Consider the following 13,434-nt stretch of genomic DNA (forward strand, 5'->3'; position numbering starts at 1 on the left):
CACTTGCGTGTTCCGGCGCAAACGTTCCTTCACGCTATTTTGCAGGTTTAGAAAACAATTGCGCCACTAACCAGGAAAAAATAGTTTAAAGTCAGTGGCGCGTTGCGCATGTTATTCATATGCTATTTTAAGGGCGCATGCTTGGCCATAATCAATGTAGCGTGTGCACAACGCGCACTTTGATTCTCTCATCTACACAGAAGCAGCAGTTTTCATTTTGCAAATCATACATTATTACGATAGATAGATAGATAGATAGATAGATAGATAGATAGATAGATAGATAGATAGATAGATAGATAGATAGATAGATAGATAGATAGATAGATTGATAGACAGACAATTTATTATAAAAGCATACATCTAGCTTACACATTTACCCAAATTATCATACGCCTGTTTAACCGAAGTTAATTTGGGTGGGTTTCTCCATCCCCAATGTCCCTGACGAGAACGTCGGTCTCCTCGGTTGTGAACCACTCCTGGCGCGTGCCTGGCAAATCCACCGTTATAATAGGAATCTGCTTTAGAACAAGCGCGCCTGCTCTTAAAGGGAATGTGAGATGTCGCTCTGATTGGTTTATTTCACGTTACGCCCAAAACCACACCTATGAATAATGAAGCTACTTCAGACCAACCCCTTTTAGATTTGCGCCGGGCGCAAGAGGGATTTATCCCGCCGGGAAAATAGCAACAGCGCCCAAGACCCGCCCACAAAGTTACTTGCGCTTTGCGCTTGACACTTGCGTTTCAGATCATTAAAATAGGGCCCTCAGTGTTTAACCCTCTGAGGTCTGAGCTGTTTTCTGGGCCATGGAGGTGTTCTGACATGCTCTGACATTTGTGTTTTTTTCTGTTACTAGTGACATTTTCATGGCTAAAGTCTGATTACACTGTATTCAGCACAAACTCTGCTACAATAATATATCAGCAGCATGTATGTAAAAGTTTGTAGTTTTGAGATAATGACATTTATGCGTGGTTTGTGAAAATACAAAAAAAAATTCTCACTGAAATAAGGCCATGAAACCCATACTGATTATTTCTTCACAAGACTTTTGAAAATTGTATGACATAGCCTAGAATATTTGCTCCAAAACTATGTGAAAATCACCCAGACTGCTCATTCAGATAAGACAATATATTGATTTAAAATTTCTAAGACGTGTTTTGTGTGACAAAGCCATATGCGAAAAGGCGTGATCATCTCATGAATATGTAAGGTTTTAACACCTGAGAAAGACAAAGACACTCCCCTAACTGCCCTATTAGGAGCGATCAGGCCCTGTCATTCAGAGCAACCTTGCACAAAGAATGAGGAGATTTAAAAAAGAATGGCTTTTAGATTGTTTGGATTTATTTACAGCACAACACAATCCAAAAATACAAATGACTAAAGAGCACATTGAAAACAATGATCCAAAGACAGAGACCTTTGTGCCATTCCTAAAAACATTGTACATACCTTTAATTTCCAAGGTGTTTGATTTTCACTTTACCATGTTCATGTACAGAGACTCATGTGAATGTTGAAGTCAGCAGGACTCAGTTGCATCTGGTCCCTGAAAGAAAAAAAAAAAGAAAAAAACTGTGAACATAATGATATCAAGAGAAACTATAGGGCTGCACGATTTTGGGAATAGATTTTAGATTTTTCTGGTTAAAATTTATTTTTAAAATTCACAGAATACACACACACACACACGTATCCAACAATATATAATGAACACCAGGTTTGTTGTGCCTTGTAGGCATAGGCTACGCAGTGCTGCATAAAATAATAATAACAATAAATTAAATCTTCCAAAAGATTTCAAGAACAACTACGCTAGAGAAAAATATATTGATTATCATATGTTACTTCAAATGTTTCCATTCGTTATGATGATATGAAATGAGATAATAGTAAAAACATAAAGCCTAATGTTTGGTGCATTTTTCCTTTCAAACGCAATCGCGCTCCAAAATATGATACATTAAAACACACAGCGTGCTCCAAAATATGATACTCAAACCCACAGCGCGCTCCAAAATATGATACATTCAAACGCCATCGCGCTCCAAAATATTAAACATTATGGTTATACATATCTATGTTTGAGCAGATATCCACAAACAGTATTTATCAGGAAACACGGGTCTAAATAGTATAATATTCACCATATACAGTATCTAGCAACAGTTCAACTGCAATGTGAAGTTTATGCAACAATACCATAAACTAATAAGTAAGAATTTCTTACCTTACATCTTTCTTGTCTTCAAATCGCGTTCTTCTTCTTCTGAGTTAAATCCAATGTAAGCTCAGACGTGTCTTCCAAACTCGACGAAAAGCAGAGACTTGTGAAGTGTTTTGGTGTTTTGTGTTTGAGGTAACGAGGGCGTTCGCGTCCCATGTGGAGATTTGCATGTGAATCTCTTTTGCGCGAGTGGGCGTGTCGAATTAAAAAGTAATTAGCAAGCGTTTGAGATACTGGACATCCTGTTGGTTTTATACAAATTACTTAAACAGAGAATATTTGTTTTCAGTTTGAATCCGATCATTTAAAAGTACACACTTAAATGTTTATAAAGGTAAATGGCTCATAAATGTGTGAGAAGTATTCGTTGAGTTTTGTTTCAGTTTATAGACGTGCTCAAGAAAAAAAAGTTCACCGCGACGGAGAGGCAGAACGCACACCCTGTTTATTTTCTTTATTTTACAAAAGCACAATGTTTTGATTTGATTGTAAGTGGACACATACAAAAGTAGAAATATCACAGATAATTTTTTTATATTTCTTTTTTCTGTATAACCAATAAATGACGGAGTAATTTAAGTTTATGTTGCTGCTATGTGAAAAAAATCCAGCAAAACGCGGGGCGCGTTTCTCGACCTCAGAGGGTTAAAGGGATGACCCTGCCCACCCGAGGTTTTCTGGCTAACTGTAAATGTTCCCTGGCCCTGGGAAGGTGGCCATGAACCAACAGGTCCCGCAGCTTGGTGTTTCGCTTATACTGTAGGTGGCCAGGAGAGACACATCCCCCCCTACCGGGGTATCTGACAGGGTTTGAGCAAAGTTGCTCCTGATTGGTTTTGTAAAGCCGACAGAAGCTGATTAAAGTGTAAAAATGGCCGGGACCAAGACAATTTTAGCCTAGGGGGATGGGGCCGCCAGATTCGCAATGGAATGGCAATGCTCCTTATATATGGCCCACAGCAGTGACCTTGAGTACCCTCTTGTGTGAAGTGCCTTAAACTAAATCTGTTTGGCTTCCTGAAAGTTGTCCTCCTGAGAGGGTAGAAATACCCCTAAATAAAATAATTGCGACAGGACAATACCCTGAAATGTGTGGTGGGGGTGGTAGCTCTGATGGTGCTTCTGCACCATCAGAGCTACCACCCCCACCACACATTTCGGGGTATTGTCCTGTCGCAATTATTCGCAATCACATGTAAAGCAGTCTGTATCTTTGAAAAACACCTTGAAATCTAATTGTTCTGCTGATTACAGATTTCACTTTAATAGAGGCATGATGGGAGTTTAGCACTTGCAGAAAAAAAAGGCATTTTGGGGCATTTGGGGAAAATAGTCTCCTCCCACTGCGCCATGTAAATGTTGGCGTATGCAGGCGCAGATAAAAATTTCCCTCAAACTCGAAATCATTTTGTGTGAGACTCATCTCAAGGAGCTCCAAGATAGCTTCATCCGGCCGGGAGGTTTGTACTTTTCAAAACAGTCCCGCACTGCCTTTAAACCTAAGGGGGGTCTCAATATTCGTATTAAGGCTGTCCACATCTAAGGAGATGCCTCGGATGGCACTCTAAGAAGATTTGCTTTATCCCAAAAATCATAGGTATCCCTAATGTAACTCAAATGCTTGGTGGATAAGGGGTTCAAATAAAAATCTATGAATTCTGCCACCCTACAACTCTCGCTGCCACAATCAGAAACTATGGAGCAGCCTGGGGGCATGAAAGGAGAAGGCCATTTGTCCTGGGACTTATGCACCTTTGGGAGTAAAGAAAATTGTCTTGGCCTCGGATTAGTCTCCCCACTAAATAATCCGATTGTCGTTGACAAATTAAACCCCTGTGAACTAAGGAATGCACAACCCGCTCAATACGGGGAACGGGATTTTGAAAAACTGGGGCCTTTAAGCTGGAATAAAACTTCCATCCCCCAACTGCCGCAGACCCTCCTGTACATATTGCGGCCGGTCCATAATAACTACTGCACTTCCCTTGTCCGCCAGGCTTATTCACAATGTCCCTCCTACAGGATAACTCTTCAAGGCTTCTATTTCACCCGGCGTCAGATTGAGCGATGGGGCCTGTGCTTATGTGACTATTTCTTGAGCGTCCTCAAAATTCGTACCAAAACAAATCCAAAATCTCCCCAGGTAAATCCTGGGATGGAGGAACCCAATCCGATCTGGTACACAATGGCCGGGCCCGCGAAGCATCTGAACTTGGCCCAAAATATATAAACTGCCTTTGCATTTACATGTGGAATCGGCCTAAATCTGCCAAAATGTATCCCGTCAAATGGCCTAATTGAGTAGGAAGCAATAAACAATAAACCCTTATTCAGAAGCCGGAACTGCGCCAGGAATAACTGAAGAATTGGTGACAGATTAATGACTGATCTATTCATTAAAGGGCCTTGTACTATGGCCCTGTTTATCTTAAGTTTAAATGCCCCATCCAGTGTTTAAACAGGGCCTAAGCCGTGACTGGGGTCCAATGAATGTTGTCCGCCTCTGTTCCGAAAGATTCCCATGGCAGTAATGGGATGCTGAGGCCTGCCCTCTGGAATATTTTGTTGAGCAATTAGATGTTTTACACTAACCACCCTGCCAAAGCCTTATCGTAGTTAATTAGGTTGACGTGGACCACTGCATTTGGGAAGGTCTGAACGGCTGCTTCCTGTAGACCAGGGGTCTCCAACCTTTTTTCATTTGAGAGCTACTTTTTTAAAATGAAAGTGGCCGAGAGCTACTCATGTAATACAATACTTAAATCTCTTAAATAATGTCTCATAAATCTCATATTAACAACTATCCAAACTGTTTTAGTCCTAAAAGAGGTTTTGTAGGCCTATATATGTCACCCTTAAATGTCAGAGATAAAAAAAATATATATATTGAAAATTGTACTTTGCATATTATACTCTAAAAACACATAATACTTGTTGATTTTTATAGTGCATCATAACTAGAGATGAAATGGCATGAAAATTTCATTTCATGATTACAGTGACCAAAATGATCACGGTTATCACAGAATCCTGTTTAAAAAGTACTAATACTACACAATAAAATCAATTCACCAAGTTTTATGTCGAAAACCAGCAAATAACAAATAAAATTAGCATCAATATGCACTTTTTGTTTACATAAACATTAAAATAATGACATTAAAAATGGTGGCCATATTTTAAAGGAGTGTCTTGCATCTACCAACATGTACAAGTTCAAATAAAGTTTTGACAAAAAAGGTTTTATAAAAAGATAAACCTTGCATATTTTAGCATTCTGAAAAGTTGAGATTTTTTCCATCTCGCTGCGCCTGGAAAAAATAACGAACTCGAGCGTGCAAAAGACACGATATGTGAACGGCCCTTGGCGAGCTACCTCCAATGAGCGACGTGTTGGAGACCCCTGCTGTAGACGCTCTAAACTCTCTGTAGACGCTCTAAAGCACTGGGTTCCCCTCCTCCCTGTTGTTCAGATCGAAGGAGAGGATCACATGCTGGGTCTCTAATGACAGTAAGGTCTTATGCTTTAATACGTGGTATGCTTGAGCCAAATTCGCCCTTGGATAACAATCCGCTTCCACTTTGTCACTGCTTATAGGTGGCAGACGGTCCAGGTTCGAATATCCCAGAAGCAGAGACCCAGGGCCAGAACCCAGTTTTTAAACGTGTCCCCATAATGTTCATGTCTAATGAACAGGCTTTGAGCTACTGTCTGTACCTCTTCCTGACGGGTTCCCTTGGGACTGTGGGACGAGTATGCCCAACCACAGACACTTGGGGGGCCTGTCGGGGAATACTTTTTTTTGTTTTTTTGTAGGGCCTGAGCTTGGACCAGCCTGATCCGCCACTCCTTTATCCCCTCCCCAAAACAAGATGAGGCTATCGCCTGGCCCAGGGGACCACGAGAAACTGAGCTCACCACGCTCAACCACCTGGGGCATTTTAGGATCAACCTGGCCAACTGCAGGCTCTGGGGCATTTTCTCAGCTCTGGGTCTTTCTCCGCACTACTAGAGCTGCCGGAGGATCTGGAACAGTCACTGCCACTCCCTGTGTCCCCTTGACTTTCCTGGTTACTGAAGATGAAGGTGGTCCAGAACAAAGATGCACCACCCTAACATCCAAAGACTGACCGGCTGGGGATTGACAGGTAACTCCTCCCCTCTAGGGAGCTCCCCCGTCATCAGACGTGTGACTGCAGCGGTAGCTAACTTTATAGTAGATTCTCGGATGGTTTTTAAATTTTGATGGGCTGATCTAATAGCCACCTGCCATGCCTACTCTCAGCGAACTCATGAGGCTTCCAGTAGCTCTCCCCTGGCCACCTGCAAGGCCTTCCCATAATGGTCTTTCAAGATGTCCACCCACGTGTGCAAACAATTTCGGGCATTCCCATAAATTAGCCATTCCGTGTTCAAACTGGGAAGTGCTGGCTGAATCCACATTGCAATCTGATTTGCTAAATGCACCAAGTGGGTCGGCTTCCGATTTTGATTGGCAGAAGCTTGGAAGCATGGGCATGGTGAAAGGCTTTCAAGACTCAGTAATCCTGATCTGTCGACATCATGACAATGGAGCCTAAGAAGACAACAAGAATTGTTATCAAGTAATGGTACAGAATAACAATGATAATGATGATGGTGATGATGATAAAAATAAATAATAATTATATTTCTAATAATAATAAATCTTTCAGAGGTGAACCAAAAAGCCTGTCTGGGCCTGATTCACACTCCCATTCCGCACCCATTCCCATTCCGGACGATTCTGTGTATGCATAACTGAAGCGGATCTAACTTTATCCAGGAATACAAAGTTTTCAACTGAACCTGCTCCAGACCAGAGAACCCAACCGTAACTCGAAGGTCACAGCCGGATAATCCTGGCCCAGCATCGCCTTCCTCCAAGAAATAATTTTCACCAAAAAAAACCCTAAGGATGATTCTGTTTATGCATCATTATGAAGCGGATCTAACTTGATCCAGAGATGCAAAGTTCTCAACTCGACCATAACCCAACGGTCACAACCAGATAATCCTGGCCCAGCATCGCATTCCCAAAAAAATCTTGCTAAAAAAAATAAAATAAAAAAAAGCTTGAATAACAGAATAAGGGGCCCTTAGATTAATACTAGGTACGTTTTCTGGTATGTCAAGTCCGATGGCTCTGGCCAGGGTTGGGTGTTGAAAATTACAACAGCTCCCCCCTTATCTAGCACTCATCTAGGAAGGTTTGAAATAGGGTGACTGTGGAAAAGGACACGGGCCGACGCATATTAGACTATTCTATACTCCTGATAGGAGGTCCTCCCATATGGGCATTGGGCTTAAAATCAATCCATAGGGCTACTATGGGCAGATTTAGAAAGAGAATGGGTATGGGATTAGATACAGGTTAAGCCACTGGCGTTAGGCTTCTGAGGGCGGTGAAAATAAAAATCCTAATTTTACAGTGCCTGTTTCTCTTCGGTGCCCTCAGGGGGTAGTTCTGCCAACACCGCCACTTCTGGTGTTACGGGGCGCAGCGGTTCTCAGCGATCCTTTGAGGAGGGTCGCAAAGCTGGCAGTTTGGTTCAGTGCACCGAAGTGGTAGCGGTTTCCAGCGATCCTCTAAGGAGGGTTGCAGAACAGTCAGTTTGGTCGTTCCCTGCCGGTTTGCCACTTCAGGGTACCGAAGTGGCTGTTCAACCAATACCAGAGGCCAGCCTCGAGAGGCTGGTTCCCTTAGTAGACTTAAAGGTGCTGTATGTAACTTCTTTACTCTACTAAAGCATACAAATACCATAATATGTTTGCAGATATTTAGGAAACATGCTAAGTTCACATTTTTGTTTCTCTGAAAAACACTTCTACAGCCAGTTATTTTACTTATTATTTTAAACGTTACGTGTTTTCAGTCGGTTTTTGTGTTGGTCTGTGTGATCTCGCCCACTGCCAGTTCACCCAATAGTATTTAGACACCCCAGGATGCCAGTTGGCAGGAAACACAGCGTATTGCAGCCTTGAAAACGTCCTCAAAATGGCAACCCACATGAGCGTCTAGTCTGCGGAGGAGGGCGTGGGGGCAGGGGAAACAATGATCTCTGATATTTTGAATTTGGACTGCAGTTCTTGGAAGTCATTCTTACAGACAGCACCTTTAAAGGACGCTCACTTTCATGTAGCCATCCATCCTCACCACAGGAAGTTTCTGAGGTTCGCTTTCGGGGGCGAAGTGTACTAATATCGAGTTCTTCCTTTCGGCCTAGGTTTATTACCCATAATTTTCACGAAATGTGTGGATGCAGCTCTGGCTCCTCTGAGACTCCAGGACATTCACGCATTGAATTATATCGACGATTGGTCGATCCTAGCTCAATCCGAGCAGATGGTGATTTGGCATCGAAATGTCGTTCTTGCCCCCATGAGAAAGTTGGGGTTGAGGCTCAACGCTATAAAGAGTGTGCTTCTTCCAGGTCAAAGGACCACTCTTCTAGGCCTTATTTGGGTTTCGACTACGATGCAGGCACGTCTCTCCCCTGCTCGTATAGTGTCGATCCTCTAGGCCAAAACTAGGCCAGTCACTCACTGTCAAACAGTTTTAGAGACTGTTGGGTCTTATGGCAGCTACATCCAACGTAATAACTTTTGGCCTTCTGCACATGAGACCCCTTTAGTAGTGGCTCAAAACAAAGGGGTTCTTCCCGAGGGGACATCCGTTTAGCATGATCAAGGTCACGCGGCGATGCCCACGTGTCTTAGTCATGTGGAAAAAACCTTGGTTTCTTGCCCAAGGCCAAGTGCTGGGGCCTTCTTGTCGTCGCTTAACCCCCTGAGGTCTACGGTATCGCCGGCGATACCAGCTCGCTTTTTTTTTATTAGTGTAAAAGAAACTCATAAATACTCTGTTGACTTTGATTTTCCATAGGAGTTTCATACATCAATCGATTCTGTTAAATGTGTATTATTTTTGTGTATACTCACAATAAAAACAAAGTGTTGTGCTTTTTGCCAAATAAAGAAAAATAAACACGAAGCGAGTTCTGCCTTCTCTCTGCCAGTGAAGTCCATTCTGAAACGCGTCCGAAAATTAACAATAACTCAGCGAATACTCAGTCAAACAGACATACAGACAGACAGGCATGAAGCTTGAATTCTCTTCTTTTAAATGAAGTCATTTATATAAAAAAACAATTATTCTCATCTTGTGAAATCTGTATTAAAAGAGAGCGATTCCAGTCGAGCTCATCTCATCTCATTACGTTATAATCGGCCCCGCCCACGGAGAGCGCGCGCTATTCAAACGCAAATGGCTGAGGCAATCCTGTGAACGCCCACATCAGCTCGAGAAAACACACAAGTTTATTTAGATCATTACTTGTTTACACCGTCTTGCAGCGCTGTGAGGAATAATACTAATGGAAAATGTCCCTCAGAAGTGCGGGTATATCGAGGAGCGAGCTGAGGAATACAAGTACGTTTTTTCCTTCTCACGTGAATTTCTTCACGTGGGTTTCTGTTTATGAATGAATAAACGGCATGAATGCGCGCTGTTTACCACAGCTGGCAAAGACAGTTTAAATTTAAATCGCGTGTGTGAATGAATGATGATGTTTTAGCAAACTGTATTGCTATACTGAGATAAGTAAACATCGACTGAATGTTGAAATAAAATGTAGGCTATTTGTATAAGCAACGTATTAAACTGCAAATTAACAATATGCCCTAATATTTCATGAAAACAACGTTACAGTCAGACGAAATATGAAAGACAACATTTTGTTGACCAGATTTGGGTACAGTTTTTACTGTAGAATATACTGCCACATCAAATAAGCTTTTGTTTAGCCATTTCTATATATAAAATACTATTTTTGTCAAAAATAAAGTCATCAACTAAGATGTTAGCTGTTCCAATGTTGGTTATATTCAAACTAATGAATACATAGATAAAATGTAGGGCCTATAATCATTTTTTTTTACAAAGAAAGAGTACACTTGAAATATTGTTGAAATTGTAATTATTGTTGTAATTGTAACCATTTTAATAAAATAGCAAAACATATTTACAAGATAGATGTAAGCAAAATCTTAAATGGTCAATATAAGTCTTCTTCTAAATATATCTTTTGTCCTTGCATTGTGGCTCAGTCAGTGTCACACCTGAGTGAATGGCTCATCATTATGCAGAGTGGGTGTATTCTAAGGTGTAAACCACTCCTCGTTCACGCCCCCTCGCATATTGGCTTTCCAAGCAAAACCTGTTTTACATCAATTTAAATCAATGTATGGTTTTATGTGAACGATAAAGCAAGACTATTTTCACATAATTTTGAAGAAAAAACTATAGGCGACGACATCCATAAGTCAAAAGGCTTATTGCCACATATTTAGTATGTGTTTTGTGGTCTTATTTCAAAATTTTTAATTTTTAGTTTTTTCGATAACCACGCATAAACATTATTCTCTCAAAAATGAAAACATGTACATACATGTGGCTCACATATTATTGTAGTCCTGTTTGTGCTATATAGAGTGAATGTACACCTTTGCCATTAATATGTTTATAAGCAACTGAAAAAAGCACAAATGTCAGAGCATGTCAGAACACCCCCAGGGCCCAAAAAAACGCTCAGACTCCAGAGGGTTAACGCTAATGACAGATGCATCCCTCACAGGTTGGGGGTTGATCATGAGTGGTCGCTCGGCTCAAGGTCTGTGGCAGGACCATCTTCGTTCCTGACACATACATCGTGTACTTAGTAGATTGTCCTCACTCAATGGCTGGTTGTCTAAGTGGTGTCCGCAAAATAATATAGAATTCATAGACAATTGGAAAAGTTTTTGGGGCAGACCTGACCTGTTGAAAAGAGACGGTAATTATCCCTCCTGGGATGGTGCTGCTCTTCTCTCTAGTAATATGGCACATAGTCTTAGAGCTCAAACATGAATTGGGGCTCAGGTCAGGAAGCAGACAGACTGGCTAAACCGACCGTCTGCCACCTCTCTCACGTCAACAGGGTCAGACAAATCACATAGAGACTCTTTCACCTAGATATCATCATATAGAGATTGTGTCTGTTCCCTGAATTAGGACATACAAAAAACTTCCAAACCCATCTAGGGGTAAAAATGTAATTGATGTCCAACAAATAAAAAACAGATATAATACAAATTAGCAAATGATAAAGCTTGGGTTGCTGAATATTCGATCCCTTACTTCAAAAGCACTTATTGTTAATGATATGATTACAGACTATAACCTAGATGTGCTGTGTTTGACAGAAACCTGGTTAAAACCAAACGATTACATTACTTTAAATGAGTCCACCCCACAAGATTACTGTTATAAACATGAACCTTGTCTGAAAGGCAAAGGGGAAGGTGTTGCTGTAATTTATAGTAATATTTTCAGAATTACTAAGAAGTCTAGTTTCAAATATAAGTATTTTGAAGTGTTGGAGCTTAATGTAACAATATATAGTGTAAATGATAAATCACGTTTGAGATTTGTACTGGCTACTGTATACAGGCCACCAGGGCACCATACAGACATTATCAAAGAATTTGCTGATTTTCTATCACCGTTAGTACTGGCTGCAGATAAAGTCCTAATTGTTGGTGATTTTAATATACATGTAGATAACGAAAAAGATGCATTGGGATTGGCATTTAAAGACATTCTTAACTCTATTGGAGTTAGACAACACGTGTCAGGTCCTACTCATTGTCGTAATCATACTCTAGATCTAATATTATCACACAGAATAAATGTTGATGCCGTTGAAATTCTGCAGCAGAGCGATGACATCTCAGATCATTATCTAGTCTCGTGTAAACTTCATTTAGCCAAGGCTGCAAAGCCGACTCTGTTAGACCTATCACTTCTGCCAATAAAGATTACTTTATTAATAATATTCCTGATCAGTTTCATCATCTCAGCATCCCAGATAGCTTAGAAGAACTTGATATTGCAACAGAAACTTTTAACTCTCTCTTTTCCAGCACTTTAGACACAGTTGCTCCGTTGCGCTTAAAGAAGATTAAAGAAAATATAGTCCAACGCCACGGTACAACGAGCACACTCAGGCCCTTAAGAGAGCCGCCAGAAAAATGGAGCGCAACTGGAAGAAAATAAAACTAGAGGTATTTCGCATTTCATGGAAGGGGAGCTCGATTGCATACAGAGAGGCCTTATTAGAAGAAAATAAACAAAACCATAGGTATTTATTTGAAACAGTGGCTAAACTAACGAAAAATAAATCTTCAAGCCCAGAAGTTTCCAAGAAGCACAGCAGTAATGACTTGATGAACTTCTTCACTTATAAGATTGATAATATCAGGGAGAAAATTATAACTATGCAACCGTCTACTACAGTATCGCATCAGGGAGTGTAGTCTCCCTAAGGAAAAATTCGATGCATTCATTGCTATAGGAGAGGAAGAATTTTCTAAACTCGTTATATCATCTAAATCGACCACATGTATGTTAGACCCTATACCGACTAAGCTACTGAAAGAGATGCTTCCAGAGGTCATAGATCCTCTTCTTAATATCATTAATTCACCTTTGTTATTAGGATACGTACCAAAAACGTTTAAGCTGGCTATGATTAAACAGCTTGTTAAAAAAACACAACTTGATCCTACAGAATTAGTCAATTACAGGCTGATCTCGAATCTACCTTTTCTGTCAAAGATACTAGAAAAGGCAATCCTCACAACAATGTTCCTTTTTAGAAAGAAATGATATCTGCGATGATTTTCAATCAGGATATAGGCCGTACCATAGTCTTGAGACAGCTCTCATTAGAGTCACAAATGATTTGCTCTTATCATCCGATCGTGGTTGTATCTCTCTATTAGTGTTACTCGATCTTAGTGCTGCATTTGACACTATCGACCACAGCATTCTTTTAAATAGACTCGAAAATTATGTTGGCAATAGTGGAATTGCATTAGCATGGTTTAAATCATATTTATCTGACCGTTATCAGTTTGTATCAGTAAACTGTAACGTAAACGACTCTGGGTAAATGTGAATTAGCTCAAGGATATAGGGAATTTTGAAAATTTTAATAATTATAACTCAAGGTCATAATAATTCAGAAATCGCATGTACATTTATTTTATCAATTGTCGAGATTACCTTGTTCTGTAACTGGTTTGGTCATCAGTTATTCGTCCAGCGAATAAATGTAAGATTATCACAGTTAA

Source organism: Leuciscus leuciscus (genome assembly GCF_965113295.1).
Source record: "Leuciscus leuciscus genome assembly, chromosome: 7".
Taxonomy (NCBI): Eukaryota; Metazoa; Chordata; class Actinopteri; order Cypriniformes; family Leuciscidae; genus Leuciscus; species Leuciscus leuciscus.